The sequence below is a fragment of the Trachinotus anak genome, unplaced genomic scaffold (assembly GCF_046630095.1).
Source record: "Trachinotus anak isolate AG129_WGS33_773 ecotype Australia unplaced genomic scaffold, CSIRO_AGI_Tana_v1 ptg000013l, whole genome shotgun sequence".
Classification (NCBI taxonomy): domain Eukaryota; kingdom Metazoa; phylum Chordata; class Actinopteri; order Carangiformes; family Carangidae; genus Trachinotus; species Trachinotus anak.
In genome coordinates this window covers 11,321,133-11,340,964 of record NW_027273864.1, presented here as the reverse complement: position 1 = coordinate 11,340,964, position 19,832 = coordinate 11,321,133, and the positions used below count along the sequence as shown (strand labels likewise).

Genomic DNA, 19,832 nt, shown 5'->3' with positions numbered 1-19,832 from the left:
TTGACAGGCAGCTGTGAATGTTTCTGCCTGCGGCTGTGTGAGTGACGCATTGCAGGCCTGGTTGCATCTCACATACACAACAACTGAGAGCCAGACAATTTGCTTATGAAGATACCATGTTTTATTTTTCAGCTAAACCAAATTGCTTCCTGCTGGGGAATGTTTCAGCCAACGTTCCAGCTTATGTCTTGACTTTCTGCTACATGGACGCACAGGACAATGTTCTGACGCTGAGACTGCAATGTGAAAACAGAAGTTAATATTTCCCCTCTGTCTTTGTCTTATGGATGAGGTGTTTTCACACTTTCCACCGCTGCATTTTGAAGTCATAAAGTCCAGTGCTGGATCAAATTTGCTTTCACCCATAAAGAAGGTCAACTCCAAAGCCAGGGTGTGCATCCTGTATCATACCAGCTGTTAGCATTGGCCTTTTCTAAAAGTTAAACTGAGATGAACCCTCAACTGGCCTCAGGGTTTTGGCTGCCTAATGTAGACATATTAACCGGGGCTATTTGCCACAGTATGTGGATAACATAGGAAACAGAAAAACGACAATTTTTAAGTATTATCTATTTATTGGCATTTCAGGTCTGTTCCCTATATGGACACCAAACATCTTTGAAAAATTATAGATTTAATTAAAAGGATATTCAACAGAAACCTTTGGTGGCCTGATTGTCAAATCCATGGTTATGCTAACTGTATCTACAGAAGACTTGCTAGTAGCAAAAGTTTACTTTCAGAAAAAATAGCACATACCTAAACTGCAGCAAAATCAGCACTTTTACTTTTTCTCACCTCATCAATTTTTGATCAAGTCTGTGATCCCCCAGTGCTTAACAAGGTTGAAATCTACATTTCTACCACTATAAACAAGCTTTATAAGTACAGGAAATCTGATAAACCACATTGAGCTCAAGGAGAATGTTTTAACTTGTTCCCAGTTTTATTTTAATCTAATACTTATAGCACAGTGACAGTGCTGCATTGTTTGGACGTTGTTAACATGGTGCCAGTGTTCAGGGAAGCTTAATTTAAATTGTAGGGAGAACACATTTCTACTTTGACCAAGTCAGCACTTTCCATAGATTAAGAGTGCACTATATTATCATGCAAATTACACCTACAGATCCTCTAAAATATACAAAAGGTGTAACACATTGTTTCAAATCTGATTTAATTTAATTACTTTTTTTTAAAAAGAACAGCTTTTTATGTTTGCCCAAGGTTCAAGAAAGAAACAGACAAAGAGATAGAGCAAGAAATATAGAGAGGGGCAATATTATAGTAATCTAAACCAGAGTGATGGGACCATGAATCAGGAGCTGGAGAAAATAAGCTCTGTGGTGACTCTGCCTTCACACTATTGCTTTCTCATTCCTTCTCGCTCTCTTTGTAAACCCCCCTTCCCCCTCTCTCTCCATAAGCATCACCTCGCTGGATGTTGTCTCCATGGAGATTCTTATGGGTCTCCTTGGCAAGGTCACCTTCACAAGAGAGAGAAAGTCACCCAGAGAAAAACGAGGAAGGCATCTTCATACAATGTAGAAAAATGTTGAAATTTTAACACAAGGAGAAGGAGTGTGCCTAACAAGCAGAAAATGAGGGGGGAGGGAAATGAAGGGTTTGGCTGTGGGGGAGAGAGATGTCAAGAGAGATGGAAGAAGATTGTGGAAAACAACAGGAAAGAGGAGCAGGAAAGGGGGAGGGGTGCATAAACAAACAAACAGCTCCGTTATGCAAACCTCAGGCTTGTGTTCAGGCTAATCTGGGAGAAACATGTTTGGTGAATGCTGTATGGAAAAACGAGTCCACCACACGCACATACACATCTTTGGATGAAGCTCCAGATCACCTGGAAGCAAATCACCGGATACATGTGAAGAAGCCAGCTGGCAGCTGGGACAACAGTTTTTACACCCAGTCTTAACACACACACATAGACCATCATTTCTTCCCATTTGCCTGACTCCATCTTGCCTCCATCTGCCATGGCACACCCGTCCTTATTGCTAAAGTTCACCCATTCTGTCTCTACCGGACTGCGGTCCTGGTTTGTACCTCCTGCTGAATGTGCTGGAGGTGGCCCTCACCTGGGGACATCAATATTTCAGGCTATCTCAGCTCATGGGAGTACACGGGGCACTCAGAGCCCGGGGGGTGCTGAGAGGTGCTGATAGAGAAACAGAGCAGGAGGGAGAAGGGTAGAGCTGGGGACTGATAGGTGAGACAGAGTGGGTTGAGTAAATGATAGTGTGATGGAAGGAGAGGTAAAAACATTCAGAGGGGTGAATGGATATGAGGAGAAAATGATAGCGGGCATTATAGAAAGATGGTGGAGCTTGATAGAAGGGGGTTGAGACATCATTTTTCTGCTTTGTTTTTGGGTGGATGGCTGCTGGATTTTAATCTAGCCATATCAGTGTTGCATGATGAACTGGAGAGTAAAGAGAGAGTGAGAGAAAGATATAATAATAATTGTGATGATGGTAACGATCTGTGTATTTATCCATTTGATTGAGGAGAACATTAAGCAGTTAATTAGCTATTAAAATAAGGCAATAACATACAGGGGTTAGATGAGAATACAGAGTGGAAAGTGGGCAAGAGACAGATGACAGAACCTAGGAATGAACAGGAAAAAAATGGATGATAGGTAGATGAGTGGTTACATGGATGGATGGATTGAGTGGAGGTGCACCAGACACAGATGCATATCCTGTCTGACTGATGATGACAGAGAAACTCCTGCCCTCCCTTGTTCCGTCCCTCTCATCCTTTTTCTCAATGTGAAAGAGCTTCGCCAGCCAACTGTTGCTACGACTACAGCTGTTGCCACAATGGTGGTCATTAGGGGTTGTTACCATAGCAAGGAGGATCCCGAGGGCAATCAGGGATCAGAGGAGAAACACTGCACCTCCAGTGATGGTCGATACGTTAAGGTTGTTTATGGGTGTAATGTCAAAGCGATCATTGTAATAAGCACTGAGCCAATAATATATTTACATTGATTATAAATTAAAGATGGATTTACTGACCTATGAGCCCATAAAACATGTGGGTATAATGATTGTGAGGATTGTAATGTCTTAAAGGTCTGTACATAAATCACAGACTTGGGCTTTAATGTAATAGACTGCATAGTATGTGGTTCACCGTCGACTAAATTCTGCTGCTACAGATATTAGATAATAACACAATATAAATCTAATATTTCCACATGGACCATTATTCAACTGCACAGGTTCAGTGGGTGATGTCATAGAACTATATTGTAAAACAAGGCTAACAGGCTACAACCAGAGGCTGTAATTATAGGCAGAGCTATGCTTTGAGACAACAATGATAATGTCAGAAAGCTAACATTCTCAAAATGATAATGCTAACATGCTGACGTTTAGCAGGAATAATGTTTGCCATGTTCATCATTTTAGTTCAGTTTAGTTTTGCTAAAATAGCACTAAACCCAAAGAACAGCTAAGGATGATGGGAATGTATTGGACAAATGAATTATTGCAGCTGATGGCGGCGTTAATGAGTGCACAAAATTCTTGGCAATCAACACTTGTTGAGATATTTCAATCAAAAATAGAGATGTCATCCTCACAGTGATGCTGGAGTTTAGTTTCATGTGCACCAAAATTATTAGGACTCACAGTCTAGGAACCGTTATTGTTCATACCAGATTTTAAGAAAACCCATCCAATCGTTGTTGAGATATTTCAGTGTGGACAAAGTGGTGGACCGACTGACCAACCCACTGACACTGCCATCCCTAAAGCCACCCTGCTAGCATATCTGAAAATACAAATCCAATGTATGATTTTGTGTCATCTGTTGTACACATGTACAATACATAACACATATAATGGCCTAATCTCCTCCTTAAATTAGATTATCATTCGAAATCTTTTTGGCCCAATTTTTGAGATGACTAAACATATATTTTTGCCTATTACTCTCTTTACAACGCAAACATTTGTCAGCAGTGATGGACTAGTTAAAGAAGTAAAGTATGCCAGAGCAAGATAACTTATAGGGGACACAAAGTGGAGCAGGAAGTAGAGCAAGAAAGTAGCACTCACAGAGCAAAGCTAAACTAAAGTGAGTCTCTCTCAGTATTCCCCCTGGAGTCAGCTTCAGTTACACTGTAACAATGACCAGTAAGATATTTGACCATGATAATTATGGGCTCTTACAACAGAAAGGATGAGGGAACACTGACCTGAGGTTCACATCCCACCAAAGAAAAGTGATTGTTGTTGCTTTGAAGAAATTCTGACATGAAAGTGTTGTAATTACAAGGTAGTCATTTAGTCTGAATACATACAATCCTGTATAACTGCATCCCAGTGATCTTCTTCTGTGTGTGTGTGTGTGTGTGTGTGTGTGTGTGTGTGTGTGTGTGTGTGTGTGTGTGTGTGTGTGTGTGTGTGCGCATGTGAAAATATGTGAGGTTGAGTAGCTGTCACTACCTCTGTAAATAGAGAAGCTGATAAAATATCTGTGGGGCGATATGAAATATTGACCAAGACCTTGGTACTGCCTCCTCAACCATCCCTTAATTTAATCTCACTCTGACACAAATAGTTCACCCTCCAGCCTCTCCCACAGTGTTTTCCAAAACACTTTGGAAGGTGACTGTCCCAATGTATCACATCTGGTGCCTGTGTGGTTTTATCAGCGGCCTCACCTAGCCATGACCCACCGCTGTGGCTCTCTCCAACTGGTTACCTTTGAGCACCCTTGCTGAGGCTATACTATACTCCTGTCACCGATAGGAGAGAAGAGAAGGACAGTGGGTAAATCCTTCATCCGAAGTGGATTATGTGGGCACTCCTCCCGTGCTGCACTGCCTGAGTCAGACTACTTTTATAAAGGGCCCTGATGGGAAATGGGAAAGGATGACAACGAGCAGATATTTGATACAGAAGTGTGGGAATTTGTGGAGAAAAGCGCAGAGAGTAGGAGACAGTGAGAAACAGGAATATGGTGTCATGCTCATTTATCTGAAAATAGACTTCTCTGCATTGACATGTTAGTGGACTAGTCACTGTTTGCTTTATGCCTTTTGTGTGTGACAAGAAAAGAGATGGATTAAGGAGGGAAATGTTTTTGTGTTGATTGACAAAGCAGCTTGGTCAGTCAGATCAAAGCGGGATTGTGAATGATCAACGGTGAGTTTTAGCAAAAAGGCAGATAAAACAAGACGTGCGCACAGGGTTTATGAGAAAGCAATTAGTTAGAGTGGCAAAACAAACACTTCGGCAGGTTAACAGAAAGACAGGAGAGATGAATGGGAGATGACAGAGACAAGTGGCTGATGAGCAGCGGAGAGGCTGCATGGCCTGCAGTGAGACAGTTAGATGTGGCTCAGAGTGGCTCCCTCAGACAGCAGAAAGTATGTCACAGGAGAGCTAGGCTAATGTACCAGGCTAATGCTGCTTCAGTGTGCCCCTGCTTTCTGTTTACTGTTAGGACAAGTCACGCCCTGAGAAATCAAAACTGCATGAGCCAGAATGAGGAGTTTAGCTCGTGCATGGGCAAACCGAGACTGCAGTCAAACTCTGCTGTGAGGATCTATGCCAGTCACTAATCGCTGCTCAGTCAGTGGAAATGTTTTTTTTTTCCTCAGATGACCCTGACTGCACCAGAGTTTGGCAGGGGACTGACATTTACATTAAAAACAATGCTATGCACACTTTTCAAAGATCAATACAGTATTGGCAGAGTTACTGACAATGAATCATTCTGCAACATGTTGTTTTAGATACAAAGGTACCCCTGTGGTGTAGCCCCCCCCCCAAATAAAGCCTGGTAGGTTAGCATAATTGGTTAATTCCAACACCCTCAGTCTGAACTGCATGAATACAACTTCTCTGATACACATTATTTCATGTATGCACACACAGTATAATTAATGCAGTCATACCTCCATTCACGGGGGATTGGCACTTAGGTTGAACATTTTGTTTGGCCTACTAGAAGAAGGAACACACATCATGATCTGTACTTCATGGGTCTTTACCTGTGGAGTGTGGTAGAACTGAATACCACAGACACACCTGGTCATGGCTGCAGGCTCCACATTATGCTGCAGACATCACTTTGCAGGTACTCACAAAAACATACCATGATAATGTAGGTATAAGAAACCATTCACCCCTGTGTAAATTGTCAAAGTGAACTTACTGCAGCGTACACACACACACACACACACACACACACACACACACACAGGCACACATGGACCTCTGACCCCTGGCTAATGAAAGACGACCCCAGTGGCGAAGCCCAAAATGATGCTAGCATTGTATGAGCTAAGTCATTTAGCCTGCATCAGAGCCTTGAAACCCCCGGGGAGCTCCAGCTTCTCTGATCAAGCAGAGGTCAGGTGAAGGTCAGTTGAGGTGACTGATCAGTCGCAGCTCTGTGGCACACATCCAATAACCATCCAGGTATCATCGCTGATTCTCACCATGAGGAGGAAGATGAGGAAAACAGCAGGCAGCTGGGCAGAAACCTGTTACTAATATCGTTCTTTCACTTAAATTACTGTATCAAAGCCTTCACAATGCAGCAATACTATTTCCTCATTATCTTTTTATGTAAATATGAGAGAAAATCAAAGGTAACACTGCAGGGAAAATTAAGGCACTTTATTTTGAAGAAGTGAATTTTCTGAAGTACTGTCACATTATTCAAACTTTCATAAACATATAAACTTACTTAATTATCGCGTACAAGAGTACTATGCATTGAAACTTGGAAAAGTCAAGTTATTTTAATTATTTGTTGAGCTTGAACAGCCAGCACTGTTTTTACATTTAGCAGAAAAAACATATGACTCATCTGAGATGTAGACAAGGCTGCATCATGTAACTATTCCTAGTAAAAGGATTTCTGGAGAGATTTATCCCAAATAAAATGCATGCTGGGAAGTATGCAGATAAGCTCAATAAGTATGCATTCATTTAAATTCCGCTGTAATTTTACCGCACAAGCCTTGAACACATGAAACAGTTCTAAAGGTGGTGACAAAAACTACAAGACATACAAAACTTAGATAACTTAGATTTGACATAAATGTATCTATTTACATTCCTATTACAAATGATGACAACAGTCACCTGCTTTCACTAAATCACATCAGTCCACATGGAATGAGTGAAGTTTAGTATATATATAATGTAGTGTCTTTTCTTAAAGAATAATACTACAATTATTTTAATACAAATTTTTTTACATTTGAACGTCGGGGTTGGTTTTTATCAAGGTCACATAAGAATTGGACTTTTTAAATGCTAATCACCAGTCGTTACAATGACATTTCCTTTAGTCCCCCTACTCCTTTCTCTTTTATAGCTCAGTGTGTATTGTGACTCAGTTATCAGCAATACTCAGTCACACAGAAAAAAAAAAGACTGGAGAATAGACTAAAGATAGACTTAAATAACAGAGGATGTCCTTTTGCAGTGTAGCAGGTCCAACTGAACCACAACAGCCCTCATCAGGAAATAATCGGTTCGATATTTCTGCTCACTGGAAATAGGCTACTGTTGTGCGTGCGTCACACTAGGGTGCAATGGATGGAGCCTATAATATTTAATGACAGAGTGCAAAGGCAGCCTAAAATTAGGGTCTGTTTTGTGCTGTGTGTGGGAAGTTTGCCCTGAAACTGCTCCTATAGAACACTGCAGGATGATTTTGTTGAAGCATCTGCTGAAGGAAACGTTAGCTTCTCTCAGAGTCTACACCTGCCATTTAAATGTGTCTCATATCCAGATTGTGTGTAGATTTGACTTAGAACCTGATTGCCATTTCTGGATTGATAACGAAATTTACACTTAGAGTATGTTCAATGTGGTCACAGTGTAACCCTAACCACACAGTGTGTCTTGGGTGCATTTGCACCTGCACCATCCAATTGCCATCTGATCGCCCAAAATGCATTGTAATGTGAGGTGTAAATTTATTGTTCTGTTTGTGCCACACTCTGATCTCTGATTGTCACCTCCAGGTATTAAACATATTTACACATATTTAAAAAGACAAAACATTAGTAAAGAGGGCTATCTGTTTTTACTGTACACAGTGAATCTGTTCCTTTATACTGTTAGCGGACAATATCTAAAAGTTATATTATGTACAAAAATATTTCTGCTGATTCATGATGTGATTTCCTGGAGTGTCACTGCCTCTGGAAGCATTTTCCTAATCTAATCTGTGGTTTTTAATTGAAACGCTTTATCTCTCAAGATGTGCCAGTTTGCCTTTCTTAAAAAGCCAATTGATTTTCTAAATAAATGAAAAAGTTGTCAGGACAATATGCAGTTTTGGAGACAATTAAACATATCATCAAAGCAGTCTAATCCAGCACTTTTGTAGGCATTAACACAAGTTAAAGCACTGAGCCTGAGCACATTTTGTTAGATGTACACTGTGATTACATCAAGTGTACAGTTTGTTATTATGATTGAACCTGATGAGTCATCTTTGTGTTACAGGATTTCCTCCTCTCCGAGCCTGTTCTTCCCTGACCTCAACAACGAACTCTGCAGTCCCACCAATAAGGTACATCATATTTGGACCTCAGGGCAAAGATAATCTGTCTTCATTTAATGCTTTTGTTAGCATGTTGTGAATGGGACTAGAGCCAGTGCTAATGAGACAGTGGCCTGCTTGATATAGTTGTTGGATGTACTGTACTGAAACGTCTTAACTGCCAGGAGAATTATCTGATAGGCTACAGAAGACAGCACGCCTTGACCTTGTCTACATTGAACTACAATGTTTCTTTAGGACATTTAGACTGAACATGGCTGTCAAATAGAAAAAAACTATGAAGCTGTGGGAGGCAGAACTTGTCCTTTGTACAGGCTAATAAATCTCTGAGGGTTTCTGTTGGCTCGGGCCAAAAACTGATCAGAATAGAAATGTCAGTGCATTTGATGTTAAACAGTCTGAATGTAACATGAGTACAGTAAGTGCACCAGTGTTGTGTTGCTGCATCTATGAAAGGACATGTTTTGTCATGCAGACGCATGCACAGCGTTGCCTGCAGAGCAGTGAGCACTGATGGAACATAGCTGATGCTCAGCATCATGAGTGTCCTCTGTGGGCTTCCCTCAGGTACAACACTGGACTCTGGATTTCATGCTGGATTAATTTCATTCTGAGCACCAATCTCCTCTGCGATACTATCCATAGGAGCACACTGTCCGCCCTGTTCTGGAGCAAACAAGCATGTGAAGGAACTCAGACTTCTTTACATACGGTGCAGCCACTGCTTTCACATCATTCTCTATAAAGCAGGCCTGAGAGTTGTTGCACTTCAAAAGCAAAATAAATTGTTCGAGGCAATGGTCAAATTTGTGTAATTTTTTGTGGAAAGTGCCCGAGGAGTACAAGAAAGATCGTTGGTAAGAGCCCTAATTGTGAAACCTTGTTAAATTTCCAGTGACATTGATAGTACCTCCTTGGTTTTTCTACTCAAAGAAACAAATCAATATTGTTTCTGCAACTGTTGCATTAGTGATTTTTTGCTCCACTGAGCTGCTCGACGTTCATAGCCCTACATAACGGTGACCCATTCTTCAGAGCATTCTGAAAACATCACAGGGTGGAAAGTTTAAAAGCTTAAAAACTGCACTGTTGGGAGGAATCATACATGGAGAAACCATCACAGAGCCAGAACCTCTAATGAAAAAGAAAAAAGCTTTTTCACCATGTAGACTGGAAATCCATTTACTGTCAGGCTGAATACTTCATGTTTAATGATGTGAGCATTAGTTGAAATTTCAGCTAATAAAACAAACACAAAAATCACTGCTTTCTGCAGTAACTGACATGCTGTTACTTTTGAATGATCCTTTCACACATTGTACTCTAAATCAAAAGAATAAACTATAGTGTTTTCATTACAGAAAAAGAAATATGCAAACAATATACATTATCATACTAAATACCTCTCTTTTAGTTGATGAAAATGTGCCTCTACTTAGATTACAAATCCATTTTGTTGCAGTAATTTGCATGACGCAACCATCTTTCATTCACTTATTAGGACACTTAAAGTGTCTCCCTGTGCACTCTTTAGTACTCTCACACTATTTGATCCAGGGATTCAAGTAATTGATCACTCAGATGTTTCAGGCTATACTGTTAACTGCTGCTCACTGTGTGTGTGTGTGTGTGTGTGTGTGTGTGTGTGTGTGTGTGTGTGTGTGTGTGTGTGTGTGTGTGTGTGTGTGTGTGTGTGTGTGTGTGTGTATATATATATATATATATATAAATATATATAAATGCATTTTTTGAAATGAATGGCCAAGCTTCAACATAGCTCATATTCCATGTTAGTGAGAAATAGACGTTAAAAAACATGTATATGCTCTGTTTACAAAGTGAACAGTGGGCTTCAGTTGCACTGACGACATTTGAATTCACTGTTTAATGTTAAGTGTAGCACATATGCATAAAATATTTCATTTGAAATTCAAATGATTGTTGTCATAAAAATATACATGCTAATTATGTGGCCTCTGTCGCTCTCAGATAAAGTGTAGACATTTATCTCCCACTGTTTATGTAAAGCATTTCGGTGTGTAAGACAGGAAGGACTGAGCTGAAGGAGTGTTTGTAATTAAGCAGGAGAAGCTATAGAGGCACATCTAGTATTTGTGCTTTGAAACCAAGGTGAGTTCAGTGTCAACATGCACAGTTTATCTCCTGCCTTTTTTTTTCTTCTTCAGAGAAATACCTTTACACAGCAGTGACTACAGGGGGCATCCACACTTCTGACAATATGACATTTCTAGTACATTTGGTTCATTTCTTCACAGTTTGAAATATATCCATCACTAAATGCCAGAGAGACATGCTGTCCCCAGAGCTATGATCCCAGTGCCTTCAGTCAGCCCACAATCAATTTGCTCTTTTCTCTCCTCAGAGTCACAGTGTTGCACTTTATCTGTGATGTTATTATGTTTTGCTTTCGTATAGCAAGCATATATCTAATTCATCTTCAGCGCCAAACAAAAACATTTCACTTGGACTGATCATTCCAGAAATAAACTCTGTCTCATTTTGACAATATAATAAGGCTATCACTGTGATTGTGATCAATAATAATGGCTGTAAAATCACAAATGAGGAGAGCTCAAGAGCTCAAGATTTTGTCTCCAAATTGCTTGTTTTGTCTGAACAACAGTCCACAAACCCATAGCTATTCAATCACTGCATTTACATCCACAAAGTATTCCAGTTTTTATTATTCCAAAAAAGGCAATATTATAATAAGTTCTTTACATGGCTAATGAAAATTAATATTTCATTAATATTCCCATTTACATTCAGCCATGCATATTCCCATTAACTCTCTTTAGAAGTTCGATATTTGTGCATTTTTTGTCCACAAAGTTTTGCAAAATGTTTAAACAGGTTTCTCCTTCCATCCATTACTGCAGGCTTTTCTACCACAGCCTTGCAAACTGTTGTCTGGCTGCTTTGTGTACAATGCACAGCGGCAAGAGGCAAACTACCATTAAAATCCCAACTGAGACGTGTACTCTGAATGATGCACTGTATACATGTCCAAAGAATGTTCCTAAAACCCTGAATAGTATCGGCATAGCCCACGTCTTAGTTGGAAAATGCTACATTTGGAAAAAGGCCATATTCAGAATATCCAAACAGATTATGCTGTTTACATGACCCACATCAAATTCCAAAGATTGTCATATTTGGAATAATATTGCAGTATTAGTGTGCAAGTAAATGTACTGAATGATATAAAAAAATAAATGTTGTGAATGAGTGAGTTGAACCATTTTTGCTTGATTTGCTTGATAAACCTTCAGTCCACCAACGCATGCTCACAGACTCATCACCTCAGCACTATTATATCAGCTACACAAGGGGCTGCTAATAGTATGAGGTTAAATGTTTATCATTTTGCGTTAAAAGAAATCGTGATTGTTTGCTTATCTCTGCTGTACTTTCAACATGCTGGAACATTTTCTCCTCTTGTTCTAAACTTGCGCTGATGACACTGTAGCTTATGATGGAGAAGTCATGTGTCTCACTGATGTACGCAGCAGGCCAGGGCCAAGACTGCAGGGGATTTACTTCCCTCATGAGAACACGTTCTGTTCTGTTAATTTGCATAGAGGCATTGGATTGGCGTTAATGAAGTTACAGCGCGGCTCTTCATGCATGGAGCTTTTATAACACTTGTTTCTGGGATGCTAAATCTACTGTGGCCAAAAGAACAAAAGTGCTGACACCACTGCAAGAAGCAGTGTATTAGAAGCGTATATTAGATGTAAAATTCAGTGCTTCATTACTGAGCCTTATCCTGGAACACTGAGTCATTAGATACTAAAAAAAGTTTAGTATGGGTCATTCTCTTGCTCCATTTGTGGGACATCCACAGGGGACATCCTTTCCTACTTGTGCGACTACAGACTGGTGTATCCACTCAGTTAGTCTGCTTTAGGGAAACAGTGGCACAGAGATCGCTGACCTTGACTCGATGCATGAGTTAAAGTACCTAAAAACACACTGACACAGTATTGTTGTGTACATGCTGCCTCAGACCAACAGTGTTGTGTTACCATATTAACATACTACAGTATATAGGCTTATTCCTGTCATTCTGCTGACATGCCATCATCTCTGTGTGTGTGTGTGTGTGTGTGTGTGTGTGTGTGCACTGTGTCCAGTTTGTGAAGGCATTGCATTAACATGGTTTAATCCTCTGCATGGCTTATTGGATACAAATCCCTTCCAAAGCTTTTAAAGCTCCTGCCTTTTCATTTCTCTCTCTCTTTCTCTCTCTCTCTCTCTCTCTCTCTCTGTCTGTCTCTATCCTTCCATCAGTCTGTGAAGAAAGCTGAAGCACTCTTGGCATCACAACTTCACCTTCATACGTAACAGCTGTTTGACAGTCTGACTGCATTTTAAGACTGAACAACACCAATAGCCAATATTAAGCTAATAAATAATATTTAATAGCATCTGCTCTCTGGTTATGTTTTTCATGTAGTAAACAACTGCTACTACTGATGTTACCTCGCTGTAATGGATGTGGCTACATTTTATCCCCCAACTAAACTAAAAAAGTTAAATATGAGTGACAAAACTGACTAAAACAAAAGTTCGCTTACCTCACTGTCACTTTAAAGACAGTTTGACTTGAGTTTACTGCTACAGTATTAATGAGTAATCATGACTCTTTCTCTGTGTACTTTGACTGGGGACAGCTACAGACATGGTGCCTCCAGTATTCCTGATTGGCTCATCTTTCACCAGGCACAGTTGTAATATGTGTAAGACAGTGCTTACCATCTTGGACCACCAGAGCCTCCACATCTCGCAGACACATCCACCCATGGCTTTGTCTATGAAGGGATTAGAACAAAAATAGAATTACACTTAACAGTACATAGGCCTATTTTCAGCTCGTCTACAGTATGTTGGCTTGTAAATTCTCTACTATTCCCCTTTCTTTCTCCTTTATTAGAAATGTCTGACTTGGTTGTAAGTATTTCTCAGAGAAAATGAATGTCAGGGTAAATGTGCCTATTATTAACATGTGGATTCTATTTTAATAACCTCACCACCAATTACTGGAGGTCTTCAATATCAGTATCACATGACGTAACCTAATTAATGTGACAGAGACTGATGCTTTAATTTCTCGTCTATGATCTCATTCCAGATAATATTTGAAGAAAGAAAGTATATTTAACATTTACTGTAGCAGGAAAGTAATTGAGAAACGGCCTTATGAAATGTTTATATATCTGCTATATATCTAGGAGGCCAAGATCTACTGCGCTGTATATCATCAATGTTATGTAATACAAAATTAGATTAGTTGCTCTACAGGTACAGAGAATACAGATGAAAAGTCTAAGTGCTTGCTGTCAAAAATAGGACTCTGTCATCAGTATATTAGCACAGCATAGTCAAATAGTCAATGTTTATGAAAATGGCAGTGGTAATTTTATTTATAGCACATTTCATTACAATATACATAACAATAAACTCAGTGTGCTTTACATCAACAAAATAAAAAATATAAAATATACACATGACAATTACACAGCAATAAAAACCACAAAACATCAACACAAACAAACAGGAAGCCCTGCCACACAAACCTGTACCAAACATGTAAGTGCTGTCATATCGCTACACACACACACACACACACACACACAGCAATTAACTATAAGCCTGAGACAACAGGAAAGTTTTGAGTTTGACTTTATGAAACAATCTTCACGCCTGTGTGATCTCCAGGTGCAAAGAGTTTCAAGGGCCCTGATAAAGTTTTTGTATGAAGGTCATTTTTCACTCAAGTAATTTATTTATGAGCTCTGTCCTCTCTGCCACAGTTAGTGACTTTTCATTGATATTCCCACCATATGGCTGCTCTACCTGTTATTTTTAGCACTGCTGAGCGGTGAAGTCATAGAAGACAAGTTGTATTTTACTTTACCTCACATCACATCAACCATTAAATTCCCTTCTTACATGCATTTGCCTAAAACATGGCCCCAGCACAGCACTGATAACTGAAGTCCTCTCTGTGTTTTTTCACATACATGTGCTGCTGTGGTCTAGATACCTGACATACCCTCTCATGCATAATTCAACAGGGAGCTGCGTTTTTGCTACATATAATGACAGTAAGTTGTAGAGGAAAGCACGATTTAACATCTTAGAGCCAGTGACAGCAGGAACCATATCCTGTCATTTTCACTGACTGCTTCCCCTCTGAGCATCTCTCTCCATGACGTCTCACTCCTGCAAATACTTCCTGTTCTGCACTCCCCCTTTCACCTCCCCCCTTCTTTACTCAGCGCAATAAATACTTGCCCCTCTCCCTCTTGTCTTTATATCTAGTGACGGCTCCGTATTTTCCCCTCCAATCTGCGAGGCCATCTGGTCCTCTGTCCTCAGCCTCGTGTCTGTCTGCAGTATCTTTGCTCCCTGAATCCATTTGACAAGATTAATAGACTGAACCTCAGACAGATATAAGCTGCTCATTTTGATAGGGATCATTGGGAGGAGATAAGTTCAGCGCTGGTTGTGAGCAGATGAGCATGATGATTTTTTTGATTCAACAATGACAGCTCACCTGGCCAATCAGAATGATTCAGGGTAAAACAAACTACAGATTTAACATAAAAAATTTTACTCAGAGAAAATGGTCTTGTCACTCCAATGTGACTTTAGTTGACATTTTGACATAAAGCATAAAATGTGACCCCTTTTATCTCTCAGTGTCAGCCTAGGTCGCAGACACACTGAAACCACCCAGCTGGCAGGATAAACTTCGCTGCCCTCAACTGCAGTCAGATTATCAAGCTGACTGGTTTGAGATCAGCTGTGATGTTATGTGATGTGGACAGGGTGGAACATGTGGACCGTCAAGTACAATAATTAGAACTAATATTGTCTGATACTGAGACTACATCATCATGGGTCTCTGGATCTTGACTTTTTTTTCCCTAAGGATGCACTGTGTGTCAGTAAAAATAGAAAGAAAGAATATTCTGCTGTGGGGATAAATTTAGGGAAAAACTAGAACGATAGTTCCCAAAAACTACAAGCCTCAGGCCTTTTAGAAAAGCTTATGTCAAACAGAACCAAATAAATCTTACCAAAAGCACTTCCAGGCAAAAGAAGTGGAGACAAAGGGAAAAACAAGCAGTGGGCAGAGGATTTACTGAAGCAATGCTGGAAAAATTAGTACGAAGAACATCAAATATGAAGACTGTGTAATCTAATCCAATACAACTGGTCTGCTTATGATGCCTGAATGGTGCTGTTCAAGATTGTGTTGTTTTTTTGACACTGTCGAAATGTATTCAGTTATATGTTTTAGGTCAATATGCTGGTGCTGGACTGCATTACATTCAGAGGTGTTTCTAATATTCTGCTCCCTTCATGTATGTAAAAAAACAAAACTGATTATGAACTTTTGAATGAACTTGAGAATGACTTTTGGGCAGAGCAATAGATTGTATATGTGTATTGAATAAAGTGGTCACTGAGTGTGTACAGTAAGAGTTTTAGAATCGGTGCTGTGATGTAAATGCAACAGTAGCTAAAGTTATATTAATTAGTGACGTGTCGGTGGTTGATTCCTGTGTTAAACTTGAGTGAGACACTACTCAGCTTTTTTGAACGAGCTTAAAGGAAGGAAATTGATCTCAAACTTATCAACATTTAGAGGAAACTTTAAAAAAAAACAACTGCCCAACACAAACAGACAATGCACCCACAGCCTCCACCTCTAAGCTACTGCCCCTAGTGGCAAAGAGGAGAACTGGTCCCCTTGTCTTAAGTCTAGTCTGACTGTTGCGCCTCGGCCCCACAGAGAGTGCTAACCTTTCACCATGTACTGATCTAAGAGTGAAAACTAGTTGAATCCACATCCTTTAATACATGAGGGAGAACCACTTTGTTTGCACAAAACAGAGAGAAATATTTGAAAGCAACTGTTTCTATCCCACTCTGCCATTTGCAAAGCTTTATATAACACAGTATTGAGTAAGCATCACTCAGTATGAGGGTGTTTGACCGACTGATTGCCTGGCTGACCTGAATTTGGCTCTCTTATTTTTGTCCCTGAAAATATGCAGTGATAACAGACGCAGTGATTGGGCCACGGAGAGTCAGTTGTGATAATGAGCTGCATGTGCATCATTCGAATGTGACCTGAGGTTGATTTAAATTGTTCTCATTTGATCAAACAAACTGCTTCCCAGTTTGATGCAAACATGTCTGGTGTGAATTTGTAATGTGTTTTACAAGTTCACATCTGTACTCATCTGTACTCTGCTCCCCTAAGACGAAGCAACGACCACTTGTGACCCCTCAACACTGGTTGTATATGTGAAAAAAAACGAGTGTATAGCAGAACATTTTTCCTTTTTTCTTTCCTATTCTGTTCATCATCTTGTGACACCTTGGTTTTGCCTTGCAGCCTGCCGTGGGGGTCCAACAATCAGGTTGGCTGCCACTGCTCTGTAGGTCAGTGGTGAGTGTATGTTGCACTATTCTCTTATCTTATCCAATATAACATGAAGCTTAAATTATCAGCAAAAGTTTTATTACATCCCACTCACAGCACACGCTCTCCTCTGGGAATGTGAAGATTTGACATTCAAACCCAGCACAAACGCACTCATTAATGACATAACACACACCCTTTGGCTAAGCCTGGCACCCAGGTAAAGTACACACCACAGCAATGTGATGATTCATGCATGATGGTAACGTTTAACTGCTTTTTTTTTTTTTTTTTTTTTGGTGTTTACTTACCAATTATAGTTTCAAGCCCCTCCAGACACATTCTGTTCCTTAATTTTCTCCCACACATCTCTCAACCTCCTCATCCTCCACTTGTATTTTCCTTTTCCAGCAAACCAATTTATCTTGTGCGCTAATTAACAAGGCTGGCCTCAGTTAAAGTAGTAATTGGACCATATGGAAAAACCAAACTGAGACACATTATGAACACAGTTTCCTTCCTATATTCCTGTGTCTTTTTGGGCTTGCCAACCTCTCAGTGATGCTGAATTTGTTGACAGATGAATTTGCCTGGTCTGTTTCTATAGATATGTTCAGCATTTAAATTGAGCAACAAAGTAAACAGACTCTGTTTTTGTGATTCGTTTCCTTAAAAAACTAGAGCAAAGTGATGCGGTATCCAAGTTAGCCACCTGTATCAAACTCTACAGCCTGGTGAACCCCATTTATTTCTTTATTTGGTTACTTGTGGGCAACTGTTAAACAAGCTGACAGACACAGATATGACATTAAACGATGATTTTAGCTACCAGAACACTGAGCAAATTTACATTCATTTGTAAATTCATTCACACAGTGTTTCTGGCTATCTGATGTAAACATATGAATTTGTGAATTTAAGTAATAAAAATAAGTTTTAAAAAATCTGTCTCTGTAGGTTGTCAAATGTTCATTTTTCTTCACTGGCTAGCTGCGAGAGCTACTGTCAGTTTATCAGAGAAAGCAGGTGATAGCAATGTGTGGACTGTAAAACCAAAATAATGAGCTAAGAAAGGCTTAAAAGCTCGATGAACACTTTAGGCTCATGTTTACTGAATTTGTTGTTTTCAGGGCTTACAATGACTGACCACATGCACCATTTTTACCAAATGTCTTATATAGAGTTTTAATGGTGAAGCATTTGAAAGACTTATAGTACATGAAATGGTGCAAAAATTGAGCAATGATGATGCCTTAACAATGTTTTTTTTTTTTTTTATTTTATTTATGACGATTTTTACACAATTAAAAAAAAAATCAATTAGCTTGAACGGCATTCATAAATGATTCATATATCCTTTTATTTTAACTTGAATTCATGCTTAATGTGTTCTTTGTTGCTGAAGGGTACATTTTTCCAAAAAAAATCTTATTTAATATGACTTTTTCAGTAATCCAGTCAATGTGAAAGATTTCATGAAATGATACAAAGTGAATTTTTTTTTTTCTCTACAAGTATGCACTGTAGATTCCACAAGTTTATAAATGCGAGCATTGTTGGTAGAAGACAATAATGGTGAAAAAGACTATTGTGGCCTCAAGGCCATGAAGGCTTTTCCTTGGTATTCCCAGTTCATTATTATGTTAATTTCCTTGAGGTGCCTGCCATACACGACATACAGTAATGCATATGGCTGTGTTGCTGCTATGCTTGAAATTGCAGCATTTCTGTTGACAAGGACGTGGAGGACAAGAAAGAAATGAATCGTTAAAATGATATTCAACAACAGATGTGAATCTATGAATATAATTTCACATTTTTTATGCTGTGGTTTCTGTATGACTGGAACCTCAGCATGTTCTTTACAATGACAGAGCTTTAATGCTCTGCAGAACAGTTCCCTGAAAAACTGTAACAGCAGGCTTCTCACCTCCACAGCCCTTTGGGGGAGCAGCTTTTTACAGGCTTTTCTTCTTTTTAACGAGGAGACAGGGACTGTGCAGGTAATGGGCTTTGTTCTGTGTCGGTAATTGAGAGGTGGAGAATATAGTGCACTGTATTAATGCTTTTGTCCTGAAGAGTAGGATATAGGGACTTAGTAGTGATTAGCACTGTGAAGTGGCAGGCTCCAGATGTTAGCAGGTGTAGCACTCATTAGCACTCCCAGGAGAAAGTGAGATTAAGATATGGCAGTTAAAAGTCAGATGGGTGGGTGGGTGCCTGAAGGTTAGAGAAGGTTAGGGAGGAATGTTCGTACTGTAACTAGGAGGCTGTCAATTTGTATTCACACTCCCGCCTCCCTGAACAGCTGTGAAAAATGAATAAATAACTGAACGGTCCAGTGGAGCTGCTCAGTGACCAACCGAAGAAGTGGTCATACTGTAAGCGTGTAAGAGTCTGGTGGTTCATGGTGTGTTTGAAGCTTCTGCTGGGCTCTGTAGATGGGAGATTTGATATGTCCCTATAGCAGCACTGGCATTATATCTCATTTACAGGGTTATTGGTTTTTGCCAATTATTATCCCATTATAAATGTCTAAAGTGACTGACAACTTTGTGGTATTTTAGTCTAACAGCTGTGGGAGCGAACAGGAACTATTTTCTCCACAAATAAGAGATTACTTCAGAAAGCTATAAAAAGCTACAATGAACCCTTCTTGCTAAAATTGTACCTTCACTTCAGGAACTAGAACTCCTGTAGACTCGTCAAAGTCAAAGTTTAGAGATTGTTTTTAGGGGCTGGAAATGTGTCTTTCTGATACAGCAACATGTTTATATCTTCAGCATGTCTTTTGGCATTCCCA

At 39.7% G+C, this 19,832-nt stretch overlaps 1 protein-coding gene and 1 long non-coding RNA gene across 6 annotated transcripts in view; one reads left to right on the top strand and one right to left on the bottom strand.

Annotated features, from left to right (window-relative positions):
• dlgap4b (discs, large (Drosophila) homolog-associated protein 4b) overlaps nucleotides 1-19,832 on the top strand; it is a 109,263-nt gene that overhangs the window by 24,813 nt on the left and 64,618 nt on the right. For 3 of the 4 annotated variants that reach the window (XM_071494081.1, XM_071494082.1, XM_071494083.1), the window contains exon 2: nucleotides 8,508-8,574. The gene's annotated coding sequence lies outside the window, so the exon portion shown is untranslated. Of the gene's footprint in view, nucleotides 1-6,785; nucleotides 8,575-19,832 lie in introns of those variants that run through there. The other variant, XM_071494084.1, reaches the window with a different exon arrangement.
• Nucleotides 101-17,439, bottom strand: LOC139630541 (uncharacterized). 2 transcript variants are annotated; one of them, XR_011693171.1, is made up of 4 exons: nucleotides 17,341-17,439; nucleotides 13,345-13,400; nucleotides 1,434-1,487; nucleotides 101-236 (listed from the first exon to the last, which is right to left on the bottom strand). It is a non-coding gene; the product is annotated as an uncharacterized lncRNA (long non-coding RNA). The 2 variants fall into 2 exon arrangements; XR_011693170.1 differs by lacking the exons at nucleotides 101-236; nucleotides 1,434-1,487 and adding an exon at nucleotides 8,562-9,231.